This window comes from Scylla paramamosain, chromosome 16, assembly GCF_035594125.1.
Source record: "Scylla paramamosain isolate STU-SP2022 chromosome 16, ASM3559412v1, whole genome shotgun sequence".
Lineage (NCBI taxonomy): Eukaryota > Metazoa > Arthropoda > Malacostraca > Decapoda > Portunidae > Scylla > Scylla paramamosain.
In genome coordinates, this window is record NC_087166.1 from 13,862,501 (window position 1) to 13,877,500 (window position 15,000).

The window sequence follows — 15,000 nt, forward strand, 5'->3', positions numbered from 1 at the left end:
CCCTTTCTCTTATCCCTTCTCTTTATTCCCTATCTGGTTATTCCTTTTTCAGCTTTCTCTTTTTCTCATCCCTTCCCTTCCTTTTTTTCCTGGTTATTCCTTTTAATCTTTCTCCTTCCCCTTCCCTATTCTTGTTCCTTTCTTCCCTTCCTAGTTATTCGTTTCATCATCTTTCTTCCGTTTCCTTCATCCCTTCCCTTTCTTTCTCTTCTAATAGGTCAAATAGAGACCCTCTGCTAACAGGCAAAGGTAGGGATAGGAATCGTCAATAACAGGTTTTTTCTATCTTTTTTTTTCTTCTCATTTTCTTTCCTGGTATCTAAAAGTACTTTTTTTCTCCTTCAAACGTCTTTTACAGCTCAGGGCTCGTGACCAACGGGTATAAACTTTAATGAGGATAAAAAGTCTTGTTATGTACGTACCAGATTCCTTGGAAAGATAAATGTGATTTAAAAAATATGGTTTGGTTTGTCTCTTATGTAGTGTCTGATTTTTCTCTTTATGGTGGATTTATGTGTTTTAATTGTTTTCTTAAATTTTATCATAATATTGTTAGTTTTCTCGCTTTTTCTTTTAATACTTATTTGATTTTCAATTACATTTTCTTTCTGGTGTTTGTTTCAAATGTAAGCATTTTATGAAGAATTGATGTTTTTAATGATTTTTCATAATTTTCGCATTTTCGCATATTTTTGTTTTTTCTTATAACAATTCTTAAACGTTTTATTCCATTTTCTCTCTATTCAATATACTTTTTATAGCAGGTGAAAAACTTGTAATCAGACTTGATACAGTAATAATTTTGTAAACTGTTCTTTTTACCAGCATTTTTCTCTGAGTCTACGAGTAATATTTTGTTCTTTCTCTCTGAAATAGCAAAATGATGCACTTATGCACATTTTTTACACACACAGAAAAAAACAAAAACAAAAAAACGAAGATCAAAATTTAATCTTTAATTCCTTCACGCTCTCTCTTTATTTTTTTCTGTCATTCTTTATGATTTTACACGTTTTTTTTTATTTCTTTTATTTTTACATTATTTTATCTTTACATCTCACATTCGTCTACCACCACCACCACCAGAACCACCACCATCAACACCACCACCACCATCACTCCTACCACCGTCACCATCTCGCCATCAAACAAATTGGCTGGTGACTTTACGGTAACACGAGACACAGTTTACGCTTGCCTGCCCCGGAGTTAAGAGAGGCCATCAAGGCACCTCCGATGGCCTTCTTAACTTGTAGTCTTCGCTGCATAATGCATCCATAGCCTCCTGCAGCTGCCTTAGTCCCTTCCATCTCAGAGAAGGAGGCAAATACACGTGTTTTTGAGCAAACATTCGAGTTTTCAGACTTTTTTTGTGACATTATTTCTTGACATTAGGAGTGATATATATATATGTATATATGTATATATATATATATATATATATATATATATATATATATATATATATATATATAGAGAGAGAGAGAGAGAGAGAGAGAGAGAGAGAGAGAGAGAGAGAGAGAGAGAGAGAGAGAGAGAGAGAGAGAGAGAGAGAGAGAGAGAGAGAGAGAGAGAGAGAGAGAGAGAGAGAGAGAGAGAGAGAGAGAGAGAGAGATAATGAAAACACATCAAATCCTCCCCACCCAAAAAAAGAATAAATAAATAAAAAATACAGTCCATAGAAACGTGAACACACACACACACACACACACACACACACACACACACACACACACACACACACACACACACACACACTAAAAAAAAAAACATGGGAAACGAACTCAAACTCTTCATCATTAAGGTAACGAGAAGAGAGGAGGATGGAAAGCCACACACACACACACACACACACACACACACACACACACACACACACACACACACACACACACACACACACACACACACTACCACCACCAACCCAATCCACCAAAACCAAACTTACGCACTACCCTCGCAAGAACTCTTTTTTTATTTTTTTCTTTCACCTTTTTTATGGGTCGCGGCTCAGTCCTCCGAAAATTCACGGTACGAAGCTCGGAACTGAGACAAATGGGCAAGAGGTGCTTCATGCGTCTCAGTTCTCGTGGCTTGGCAGGGTTTGCATCTCAGGAGGGTCAGGAACCGTGAATCTTAGGCCACTTTCCCAAGGCAGCATGAGCCACTTTCTGTGTTGGGTGATTCTGGAGCACTGTGAGGAAGATGGTGGGAGAGAGAGAAGGAGACAGAAAGAGGGAGAGAAAGGGTAAGGGTGTGGGAGAGAGGGAAGTAAAGAAGAGAGGAAGGAGAGATGTAGGGAGAGAGTAACAGACAGGGAGAGAGAGAGAGAGAGAGAGAGAAACTGAAATAAAGAATGAATAAGTAAATTTTTAAATAAAGGGAGAGTGAGAGAGAGAGAAAGATTTAAGGAGGGAGGAAAAGAGAGTAAAACAGACAGAAAGGAAAAGAAAGTCAGAGAGAAAAAAAGAAGCAAAAAGTGAATAAGTTGATTTAACATTTGTTAGGGTGACTCCGTCATTGATAGGCTATTCACGTCTTCAGTCTTAATTTCTTGATTCACATGAGTTTAAAAGTATATACAATTATTTTCCGTTCACTCTTTACGACTAAGGCAAAGCAAAAATGATTTTCTAAATCTAAAACAATATTTAGGGATGTATGGAGAAGCAGGATGTCAGTACCACGAGATTGCTTTGCAGTGAAGGTCTGCGGGAAGAGCCTGTTGCATTTCATTACTCAGCGGCAATAATTTGCCATGTTTTGTTCGCTCTTTGATCATCTTCGTCATAGTAGTAATAGTTATCATCATCATCATCATCATCATCAGTCATCATCAACATCATCATCATCATTCTTTATCTTACTAAGTATTCTTAAAATACTTCTCATATCTACATTATTATTTTTTGTGTGCCTCATATCTTTTCTAACCTCTGTCACGTCCTAATATTTTAATCTTCTTTTTTGTTTCATTACCAATATTTTTTCTCGTATTCTTTAAAAAACCCTGTTACATATGTGCTTTTATTCCTCGTATGACCATGACTTTCTTGACGCTTGGTGTGCTTAGCTGCTAGCCTTTTTTTGTCCTCTTAGCTAGACATTCTTGGATCACTTCAAAGGGTCTATCTATTTTTGCTCTTTTTTCGTGACTTATAATAAGTTTCTGGATTCTTTTCGTGTTCATATACTTCAGCCTTCTCTTTTTTTTCCCTTTTTTTTCAGTTTCTTACCAAATAATCTCGTTTTATTTCACAAGGTCTACTTTTTTTTTCGTGTAAGTCTTAATAGCTCTCCTACCTCCTTTCGTGCTCATATATTTCAGCCCTCCTTTTCTTTCTTTAGTCTACTATTTTTCAGTTTTCGTGTAAGTCTTCATAGCTCACCTGCCTCCTTTCGTGTTCGCGCCACGGCACAAACTCCACCTAACCGCGTCGTAAAGATGATTTAAGGAGCCGCGCCTTAGTCCCTTTGCTAGCCACGTACTGACAGCCTTCGCTCCCGGGAAATGGCGAGTTCGAGGAAGAGGTCAATGTATAAAGAAAATACTTGACTTTAATACTTTTAACAGGCCTTTCTTGTGTGGTAATCCTCTTTCCCCCATCCCTTCTCTATCACCCACTTGTTCCCTCACTCAACTGAACCCAAGGGAAGAAAAGAAGAAGCATATCTATTAACCATAAAGGGGCTGTTATGAGTTACACTACATAATCTAAAGTAAAACTGGAAGAGAGCAAAAGATAAAAGCACTTATTCCTATCCACTCTCCCTCTCTTCCTCTCTACATACACTTCCTTACACTTCTTTACACTTCTTCCACACACACGTCACTCCTTCTTATCCACACCCTCCTATGTACATGTCCTCCCACAAACATCTTACGTCTATCCCTTTCACTCCATCCCTCACACACGAACATCACTCTTTCCTTTCCATACCCTTCCATGTATCCTCCTACTAATTTCCTCTATTCTTCTCACTACTTCCATCCCACGCAAACGTCACTCATTCCCTTCCACCACACCCTCCTTTACACCCTTCCTAGCACTTTCCTCGTCTATCCGTCTCACCCCTCATCCTCTCCCATGTCTACGTAGCTGAACAAAACGAGCTCTCCCTTACACCTTTCCCCGTACTTCCCTCGTCTATCCCTCTCCCGTCCCTCTCACTCATCCTCTCCTCTCTACGTAGCTGGAAAAAAAAAAAAAAACGAACCCACTGTTACTGCCCCGCGCTACGTAGCAGGTTCTGACACGCCACACCTCCACGTCCGCCACCCGATCCTCCTCCCTCTTTACCGCGCCACCCACACACTCTCCCACGCCCTCATTAACATGTCCCACTCCCCTGCTTTTTTTTTGCCTGGTAGTTAAATATGATGCGTTTTTGTTACTTTCTTGTTATAGGAAGTCTTCTTTTATAATTTGTGAGTGATAACAAGAAGGGGTTAATGTCTTTTCCTTCGTTTTTTTCGTTTTCTTTGTGTCTTTCTCTTTTTTTATTTGATTTTCTGTTTGTCTTGTCTATTTTCTATTTATTTTTCTATTTTGTTCATAATTTCTTCTCTCTCTCTTCTCTTCTCTTCTCTCTCTCTCTCTCTCTCTCTCTCTCTCTCTCTCTCTCTCTCTCTCTTGTGCACGATTTCCCGGGAATTTAGGACGCCACATGGAATGGGAATCAGCTGGAATCTGGGAAGGGGAGAGCACAGGGAGAATAACCCAATATTGCGTCCAGGAATACTATGGTTTCTGTATTGAGATGAAGTGAAAAACATATATGAGAGAACGTCGACCTTCTAGTGTTGGTGGTGGTAGTGGTTGTGTTCTCTCTCTCTCTCTCTCTCTCTCTCTCTCTCTCTCTCTCTCTCTCTCTCTCTCTCTCTCTCTCTCTCTCTCTCTCTCCTTAAACTGTAAAAGTCAATAGCAACTACGCACGAAAAAAAAAAAAAACCGCAGACATTTTTTAGTTGACGCACCAAAGCTTACGGAAAATAAACATAATAAGAAGAAAGAAAAGTAAAGGATAAATAGAAGGAAGGAGGAGGAGGAGGAGGAGGAGGAGGAGGAGGAGGAGGAGGAGGAGGAGGAGGAGGAGGAGGAGGAGGAGGAGGAGGAGGAGGAGGAGGAGGAGGAGGAGGAGGAGGAGGAGGAGGAAAACGAGAAGGAAAAGGAGAACAAGAACGAGAAGAGAAGACGAAAGAGCAGAAGAGATATTCGAATAAAGAGGAAGAGGTTGCACATAAAAGCCAGAAAAATGTACCCAAACTCACAGACAGACGAATCAACATCAGCACGAGTTGCATTACACCAAACACTTGGGTCTTCTAGGTCAACACTTCAGGGAGAGAGACACGCTGCCGAAACCTGAGGATCGTTGAAACAAAAAAATAAAAAAAGAGAGAACTATTTCTCGCCTCGCTGTCTCTTGAGAGGAAAAGTAAAGGGAGAGAAAGTAAAAGGAAGGGAAGTCAGGACGTCGAGAAGGGAAATTTCGTTCTTGAGTCACTACTGAGAATATGGAAGTTGTTATCTTTCTATACGTGGGGAGAGAGAGAGAGAGAGAGAGAGAGAGAGAGAGAGAGAGAGAGAGAGAGAGAGAGAGAGAGAGAGAGAGAGAGAGAGAGAGAGAGAGAGAGAGAGAGAGAGAGAGAGAGAGAGAGAGAGAGAGAGAGAGAGAGAGAGAGAGAGAGAGAGAGAGAGAGAGAGAGAGAGAGAGAGAGAGAGAGAGAGAGAGAGAGAGAGAGAGAGAGAGAGAGTTTCGATGTTCACTTGTCATCTTCAGGGACTAATGGAGGTCTTTCTATGCCTGAAGGAGGCCGGTCAATTATATCACGAATTTTTTGTATATTTGTATGTCCGTTTGTGATATACTACTGTCTGTCTATATGTATGTCTCTGTCTGTTTATGATACCCCATGGACTGTCTGTTGATCTGTCTGTCGGTCTGTCTATAATATACATCGGACTGTCTGTCTATATGCGTGTCGTTTTGTTTGTCTCTTGTGTGAAGTGGTGCCCTGCTATTGTCTGTCTGTCTACTGATATATCTTGCAACTGTTTATCTGTCTTTCTGTCTATCTGTTTATCTTTTCCCACCCTCACTTCTCTCTCTCTCTCTCTCTCTCTCTCTCTCTCTCTCTCTCTCTCTCTCTCTCTCTCTCTCTCTCTCTCTCTCTCTCTCATTTCCATATTGCATCATTTCAAATCAATGTAAATCAGTCAAATCAGGAAAAAAAATAATGAAAAGACAAGATTCAGGATATAAAGCACATTAACCAGAATCAGAACAGATAACTCTTGCCATAAAATAAACATTAAACAAACAAATGTAAGCATGTACAATGAATAAAACACACCAACATTTTTTTTCCATGTAAACACTTGCATACTCACACACATACACACACACACACACACACACACACACACACACACACGGACTCGCACGTTCCATATATATATATATATATATTTATTTTTCGTGAAATTAAATCCTGTTATATAACTTTTATATTTGTACTCTTTGCAGTTTTTTTTTATTTTTATTTATTTTTTTCAGGAAGGTAGACAGGGATGGGAAATACATGCGAGTACTGCATAAAACATTTTCTTTTTCGTATTTTCCTTCCCTTTAGGTAAATTATTTCTTTGGATATTAAAGGTAGAAGTGACAACAAGAGTACGTTAAAGATAACTGAAGTCTTATTTTCACTCTTGTTGACGTGAAGAGAAAGAGAGGAAATAATGTAATCAATCGATCCTTTAAAAGTGTTTGTGCCGAGAGAGAGAGAGAGAGAGAGAGAGAGAGAGAGAGAGAGAGAGAGAGAGAGAGAGAGAGAGAGAGAGAGAGAGAGAGAGAGAGAGAGAGAGAGAGAGAGAGAGAGAGAGAGAGAGAGAGAGAGAGAGAGAGAGAGAGATGGACTAACAAACAGTGAAAACCAAACCCGAGAAATTTAAACAAGAAATTAATAAAATGCAAAATTACACTGCATCTTCTGACTAAAGTATTTCCTTCTTTCCTCCCTTTCTTCCTTGCCTCAGTCCTTCCACCACCTCCGCACCTCTCTCGCCTCACATGCCTCCCAACCTTCTATACCTCTCTTTTTTTCTATACCCTTCCCTCCATACTTCCCACTCCTCACATCCCTCAACTTTTCCACTCCTCCACTACACTGTACCTCCTTCCCCTCACTTTCCTCCTACTCCTCCATCCCTCCTATCCATCCATCCCTCCCTCATTTGCCTCCATCTCTCCCTCTCCTCACATCCCTTCAAGCTGTAAGACTCGGGTGTTCCTCAAGGGGTAAGTCAGGAGCCCAAACATTAATTCTGGAGCCTCAACTTGCCCGCCATTTACACCGAGAACAAAGAGACTATTGTGACTCCGTTTCTTGCGCCTGTGTTCCCCCTCGTCACTTCATCTACTCCTTCGCTTTCTCCTCCCCCGCCTTCTTCCGACTGCTTCTCCCCCTCCTCCATCTCCTCCTCCTCTCGTATCTGAACGCCCTCCCTCCACTTCTCCAGTTCATCATTGTAAAGAAAAACGAGGAAATGTGGGTGTTTAATAAAGAAAATGAAGAGTGGTGGGGTGGCGGTGGTTTGGTGTTTGTCTTCTTGTTTTTCTTTCTTCTTGTTGCTTTTTTTTCTTTCGGTTGTTGTTCCTGTTGTTGTTGTTGTTGTTGTTGTTGTTCTTATTGAAGTTATTATCAGCATTATTATTTGCCGCCCTAGGTGCATATTTATCCTACCAAATCACATTCTCATCACCACGTCTCATCACCACATCCCTCCGCCACATCCCACCCTCACGTCTCCCTCCATGTTCGAATCACGAGCTGGCAAACTCACGGTGCATGAAAAAAAAAAAAAAGGCCCGTCACTTCAATTACTCGCAAATTTTTCATCCCACACCTGTCGTGGCAGCGTTAATTACCGGGAGACGTGATCATTATCTGGCGCTCTCATCACTCAGTCACGAGTCAATTGCTTCCCGCTGACTCCCGCGAGGATGGAACCAGACTCACTTACGGAACGGAACTTGACGAAACGAGTTACTATTTTTTTTTTTTCCGTAATTGAGACGCGAGTAGGAAAGCAATTTAATTTTGCCTTTTATAAGAGCGATGAGCGAAATCTTTTCCGGGAGTAAACACTATTTCTCTTTCCTTAGTTAAGATTTACATAGGAAAGCGAAATTTTTTCTTTGTGAAGGAAAAATTATATGATTTTTCATGAAAAAAAATACCTTCCGTTAATGCAGAAATAAAAATGAAGAGGAAAACCTTGAGTTTTCTAAACATAAGAACACAACAACAACAACAAAAACAACAACAGCAACAACACACACACACACAACCCAACCCAACACAACACAACACAAACTAAGATCGAAATCCACACACACACACATACACACACACACACACACACACACACACACACACACACACACACACACACACACCATTGCGCATAAAAACATACAAATGAGCGAATAAGACCTGAAAAGAAATAGATAAATAAAAACAAAATCAATGCAATGAAATAAGAAATAAAAAAGAAAATTCCGCAACAAAATCTGTCTCTCAAAGCAGCTGGTCCTGTCTGGTCTCTTGCCTTCCTTCACCCTCACCGCCTTCTGTAGGAGATGAATATACCGCGACAATAATGCTGAGGGCGAGGCGTGGCGCATCTTAAAGGGCGTGGGGAAGGCGTGGAGAGGCAGAGCGTGGTGGAGGGGCGTGGGAAGGCATGGGAGAGAGTAGGAGAGGGAGAGGGAGAGGGAGTGAGGGAGGACGAGAACAGGTCTTTGAAATAGTCACAAAAGGAAATCGTAAAACCGTCCTGACCATGCGATGGGAAGCGAGGAGGAGGACGAAGAGGAGGAGGAGGAGAAGAAGGAAGAGGAAGAAGAGGAGGAGGAAGAGGAGGAGGAGGAGGAAGAAGATAGAAAAGGGTAAGTTCTAGTGTATCCTGTTGGGAGAAGGTGGCAAGGTTGAGAAATGGGAGGAACAGGAGGAGGAGGAAGAGGAAGAGGAGAAGGAAGAGGAGGAGGAGGAGGAGGAGGAGGAGGAGGAGGAGGAGGAGGAGGAGGAGGAGGAGGAGGAGGAGGAGGAGGAGGAGGAGGAGGAGGAGGAGGAAGGGAGGAAATAGAGGACGTGTTCCCTTTATGTAAATTGGATGGAGAACCTTACCTCTGTTCGGGGAGAAGAGGAAGAGGAGGAGGAGGAGGAGGAGGAGGAGGAGGAGGAGGAGGAGGAGGAGGAGGAGGAGGAGGAGGAGGAGGAGGAGGAGGAGGAGGAGGATAAGGAGGAGGAGTAGGAGGAGGAGGAGGAGGAGGAGGAGGAGGAGGAGGAGGAGGAGGAGGAGGAGGAGGAGGAGGAGGAAGCAGAATACCGGTGATAAAAAAATAAAGATAAAATTGAATCTTTATAATTCCCTTTCACGCTTAAAAGGTTTCCAGAAAGAGAGAGAGAGAGAGAGAGAGAGAGAGAGAGAGAGAGAGAGAGAGAGAGAGAGAGAGAGAGAGAGAGAGAGAGAGAGAGAGAGAGAGAGAGAGAGAGAGAGAGAGAGAGAGAGAGAGAGAGAGAGAGAGAGAGAGAGAGAGAGAGAGAGAGAGAGAGAGAGAGAGAGAGAGAGAGAGAGATAAATGTTCGTGAATTTTGCTATTAGCTATGAACAAGAGCAAGACAAATACACACACACACATACACACACACACACACACACACACACACACACACACACACACACACACACACACACACACACACATTTCGTACAGTCGGCAAATAAATAAGACTTAATGGGACACGTCGCGCCCTCGCCATCCTGGGATTAAAACCGAAAAAGATCAACTAAGTATTCTGAAGGAGGAGGAGGAGGAGGAGGAGGAGGAGGAGGAGGAGGAGGAGGAGGAGGAGGAGGAGGAGGAGGAGGAGGAAAAAGAACGTGGAAGTAATGAGAATGAAAGATAAAAAATACCTCTTTTCTTCCTTTTTTACTTCTCCTTCTTCTTGCTCTTCATGTTCTCTTTCTTCTTCTTCTTCTTCCTCTTGTTCTTCTTGTTCTTCTTGTTGTTCTCCTTCTTCTCATCCTCCTTTTGCCTTCACCTGATGCACAAAAACACAACTCTGTCTCTCTTTTTCTCACATCTCCCTGAAGATAAAAACTGGATTTACTATTCACGACGAGCATCTCTCAAGTAAATCCTTTCCCTCGACCTAAAGTGTTTCTCGAGGTCTTCTTCCTTTCCTCCCCCTTCTTCTCCTCCTCCTCCTCCTCCTCCTCCTCCTTTTCTTTTCTTGCCTTTCCTCCTCCTCTATCGTGAACGTAAATCGTATTTGTGTATGCCTGAGTGTATCTGGGGCTTGTGTGTGTGTGTGTGTGTGTGTGTGTGTGTGTGTGTGTGTGTGTGTGTGTGTGTGTGTGTGTGTGTGTGTGTGTGTGTGTGTGTGTGTGTGTGTGTGTGTGTGTGTGTGTGTGTGTGTGTGTGTGTGTGTGCGCGTGCTTGCGTGCGTGCGTGCGTGCGTGCGTGCGTGCGTGCGTGTGTGTGTGTGTGTGTGTGTGTGTGTGTGTGTGTGTGTGTGTGTGTGTGTGTGTGTGTGTGTGTGTGTGTGTGTGTGTGTGTGTGGAACTATACTTATAAGCATCCTATATGTCGTGTTTATTATTTCTTTAAACATTCATTCACTTATTGAACATATTTACGGGATTATGTCTGAGAGCATATATATATTTTTTTTTTCAAGAATATCCTTTTCTAATGAGACCTCTCTCTCTGTTAACTCCTCTATATGTTTTGAGACGCTGCATTTATTTTCTATCCTTTTCTAACTTCAACCGATACCTTCTATCAAACACTCATGCACTGACAACAAACTAAAGCATCAAGAACACTCATGAACATTCGTAAGCCCACAAGCGAACTGAGATGCGTTGGGAGAGATGGGAGCACCACTTCAGATGCACCTCTTCTCACATAACACGCATCGTCTTGGGATTCACGCGTGGGGTGCCTCTGGGGACTTCAGTGTAAGACGAAACCTGCCACTGGTGAAAGCAGTGGACGAGAACGGCCGACAGACGAGCATAAAGCATCGGGCAGGCGAGGAGGGAGGTTGACACGACGCTGAGAACCCAACCAGAAGGCACACGAGAAGAATCCAAGTCTTAAGGGACTTTGTAACTGTCTTCTATTTCTACGTATCCTAAGGTCTGTTTCATGTTGGTCTCTTAGTACGTGCTTCTGTTACTTGGGTTTTGTTGTGTTTTCAAGCTTAGTGAGTGTGTGGTGAGACTCATATTGGATGATAATTGTAAAACGATGTGAGTGTGGTGATACTGCAGTAGTTTAAGGCGTTTATGGTGTGTGGTACTGATGTTGTGATGGTGAAGGTGTGTGGTGTCCTAAGAGATGATGCTAGAGTGTTGGGTGATACGTTGCCGCTGTGCTGGTAGGAATGTGTAGTCTAAATGTTGATTTTAGTAAAAAAAAAAAAAAAGAAACGCTAAGAAAGTTTATTACAATGGAGGTCATGATAGTAGTGGTGGTGGTGGTGGTGGTGGTGGTGACCAGGATATACGAGTCCAGTTGGGAGTTTAAGAGGAAAGAACAAATGAAAAATGGAAATACACGTTTGGTTTAGCTTCTCCAGGGAATGGAAAAGAAATATTTAACAGTTTCTGAGGGAGAGAATCCATGAATATGTAATCGTAAAACTTAAAGTGAGACATGGACACATCTACACACACACACACACACACACACACACACACACACACACACACACACACACACACTATTTTATTCCTTCTCCCTCTGTCTCGCAGTCCATTTACAAAATATGATATCGATAAACATAAAACATGTATACGTACTGAAAATGAAATAAAAAGATAAAGTAAAAGACGAAGAAAGCTACAATATATAATGAAACACACAGAAACTCCACTTCGAAAAAAAAATAAGAATAAAAAACGTCCATGCAGCAAAGAGAAAGGGAGAAAAAACACAAGGTACAATAAAAAGAATAAAACAAGAATAAAAAAGTCAAGGCAGTAAAGACAAAAGAAACAAAATCAGAAAAAAAACTCATACACACAAAGTACAATAAATAAAACATAGCTAAACACAAAATAGAAAAAAAAAGAGCCGGAATAGTAAAGACAATGGAACAAAAACAACAAACAAGAAACAATAAAAAAGAAAGAGAAACACAAAGACAATATTTTACAGACTAGATAAAACTCAAAATGGCAAGTTTATAGAAAACGAGAGTAAAACTTTTCCAATGTGACGTTCTTACCTTGTGTCTTCAATGAGGTGGTGAAGAGGAGGAAGCCGGGCGGAGGAGAGACAGTGGGGAGAGGAGAGGGAGAGGAGAGGGAAAGGCATTGGGAGAGGCCGTGGGATAGGTGAGAGGAAGGAGGAAGAATAACAGGAAGGCAGGGAAAGAGGAAGGGAAGTGGAGGAGTGATGGGAAACTGAGGATTAAGAAACAGGAATGAGGAAAGTTTGCGTATTAAATGGAGAGAAATTAAAGGGAAGAATAAGATGAGAGAGAGAGAGAGAGAGAGAGAGAGAGAGAGAGAGAGAGAGAGAGAGAGAGAGAGAGAGAGAGAGAGAGAGAGAGAGAGAGAGAGAGAGAGAGAGAGAGAGAGAGAGAGAGAGAGAGAGAGAAGCAACAAGTGAAGAAGATTAAGAAGAAAGTCAACTAACTACTGCAGCAGTGAAGCAAGAAAAGATTAAGAAAAGAAACAAAAGTGAAAGAAAAATGTTTACAAGAGAAAATATGAAATAGAAACAAATAAAACTGAATTGGAGAGAGAGAGAGAGAGAGAGAGAGAGAGAGAGAGAGAGAGAGAGAGAGAGAGAGAGAGAGAGAGAGAGAGAGAGAGAGAGAGAGAGAGAGAGAGAGAGAGAGAGAGAGTTAAAGAAACAAACGAAAGAATAGACGAACGAAGCAACTTTACTGAAGCCAATCGAAGAAACAATTAGAAACCGAAAAAATATGAAAAATACAATTAATCTAAAGTAAGAAAGGGAAACAACAAATTTCCACTGTGAAGGAAGAAAAAGATAGGAAACTACTTTAACTTTCCCATCTTACCAATTCGGAAAAAAGAGAAGATAAAAAAGTGCGAGGAACCTTTTTTTTTTTTTATTTTTCAATGAGCTAAATTCTAATGCATTTCGTGACTTTTCGACAAAGGGTGTGGGAAGATGGAGGGAGGGGAGGAAGCATGAAGTGAAGGAAGAAAAGAGAGACACAGGAGAGAGGGAGAGAATGGGGAGATATTGTAAGGACGAGAAAAGAATGAAGAATAGAAGGAGGAATAGAATAATGAAAGGGAGGAAAATAATGAAATGGAGGTAGAAGAATGTGTTAAAGAAGAGAAAGGGAGAGGAAAGGGATGGAATATAATGAAAAGAAAGGAAGTTGATAGAATGGAGGTAGAGGAAAAAGGAATTATAGAAGAGGAGGAAGGGAAGGTGTTACAGAGGAGAAAGTGAGAGGAAAGGGATAGAAGGTTAGGGAATGGACAGATGGAGGGGATGAGAAATGATGTGGAAGAGGGACAGGGGGAAAGGAGAGGGAATTATTAAGAGAGGGGAAGGGAAGGGGATGTGGGTCACCTGCATAATAAAAGGGGAACAGGTGGTTATGTAATCAAAGTGTTGTTTTCCTTAAATTGGCTTTCTTATTTTCCCCTTCTTTTCTACTACTACTACTACTACTACTACTACTTGCTTCTACTTACTACTACTACTACTACTACTACTACTACTACTACTACTACTACTACTACTACTACTACTACTACTGCTACTACTACTACTACTACTACTACCACCACCACAAACTGTAATCATGAATACCACCACAATTCAGCAAAATAATCTATACTGCATTCGAAACAGATAAACCAACATAAAACAAATAAAGGAAAAAAAAAGAAAAAGAAAAAAACAGACGTACCAACATAAAAGAAAAAAAAAAGAAAACAGACAAACCAAAGATAAAAGAAAAAAAAATATAGCAGATGAAAAATTCCTTGTGTTTTCATAGTCGCGTGTCAATTCATCAAGAAACAAACGTGTTTTAATGTAATTTACGTGACGATGACTCGGGATAATGAACTGTAAGAATGAGGGAGGGGAGGGAGGAAGAGAGGGAAAAAGAGAAAAAGGGAGGGAGAGGGAGAGGGAGAGGCAGAGGGGAGGGAGAGGGGAGGAATGGAGGACAAGAATAGACAGTGACAAAGCAAATAGACGGAGAGAAATAAACGGATTACATTTCTAATTAGTTCTGATTGGTGATCGCATGAAAAAAAAAATCAAAACATTTATTCATTTTATAATGCTGAAAAAAATCTACGTATGTGCTATTTCAATCATACATTATTTATTTCTCAATTTTTAATACTTCTCTCTCACGTCAAGAGGAAAAGTGCAAGAGAGTTTCATTTAAGAGTAAGAGCAAGAGGAGAATGAGAGTAATTTGCGATGAGAGAAGAAGAGACGCAGTGAGAGAGGAGAGCGAGGCAGGCAATGAAGAGAAGAGGCAGGGGATGTAGAGGAGGGAATGAAGAAAGACAACAGGAGATAAATGAAGAAGGAAGTGAATTACGGAGCAGAGGGAAGAAAGGGGAGAGGAAATGACGTAAGAGGAGTGAGAGTAGGCGGGAATGTAGGAGTCTAGGAAATAACTTTTTGAACAGAGAAGAGACGCGGAGGAAAACGTATGGTTATGGGAAACAGGAAGGAAGTAAATTGGAGAGAAAGAATGCTGAAGGAAAAGCAAAAGGAAAGATGAAAGGAACGAGCGAGAGAATTGAGGAAGAAAAAGAAAAGATGAAAGGAAGGAAAGTGGAAGCGTGAAGTGTATTAATACAATGCAGTGAAGGAAGGATAGAAGGAAAGGAAGGACAGAGAGAGAAAACTCAATAAGGAATGTGTGCGTATTAGAACTGAATGGGCGCATGAAGAAAGGAA

At 41.2% G+C, this 15,000-nt stretch overlaps 1 protein-coding gene across 2 annotated transcripts in view; it reads left to right on the plus strand.

The window, feature by feature from the left end:
* Positions 1-15,000, plus strand: part of LOC135108084 (thyrostimulin alpha-2 subunit-like) — a 75,080-nt gene that overhangs the window by 16,121 nt on the left and 43,959 nt on the right. Inside the window, exon 1 of one of the 2 annotated variants that reach the window (XM_064018720.1) lies at positions 11,093-11,217. The exons of the other annotated variant lie outside the window; for it this stretch is intronic. The gene's annotated coding sequence lies outside the window, so the exon portion shown is untranslated. Of the gene's footprint in view, positions 1-11,092; positions 11,218-15,000 lie in introns of those variants that run through there. 2 annotated transcript variants of the gene reach the window in all.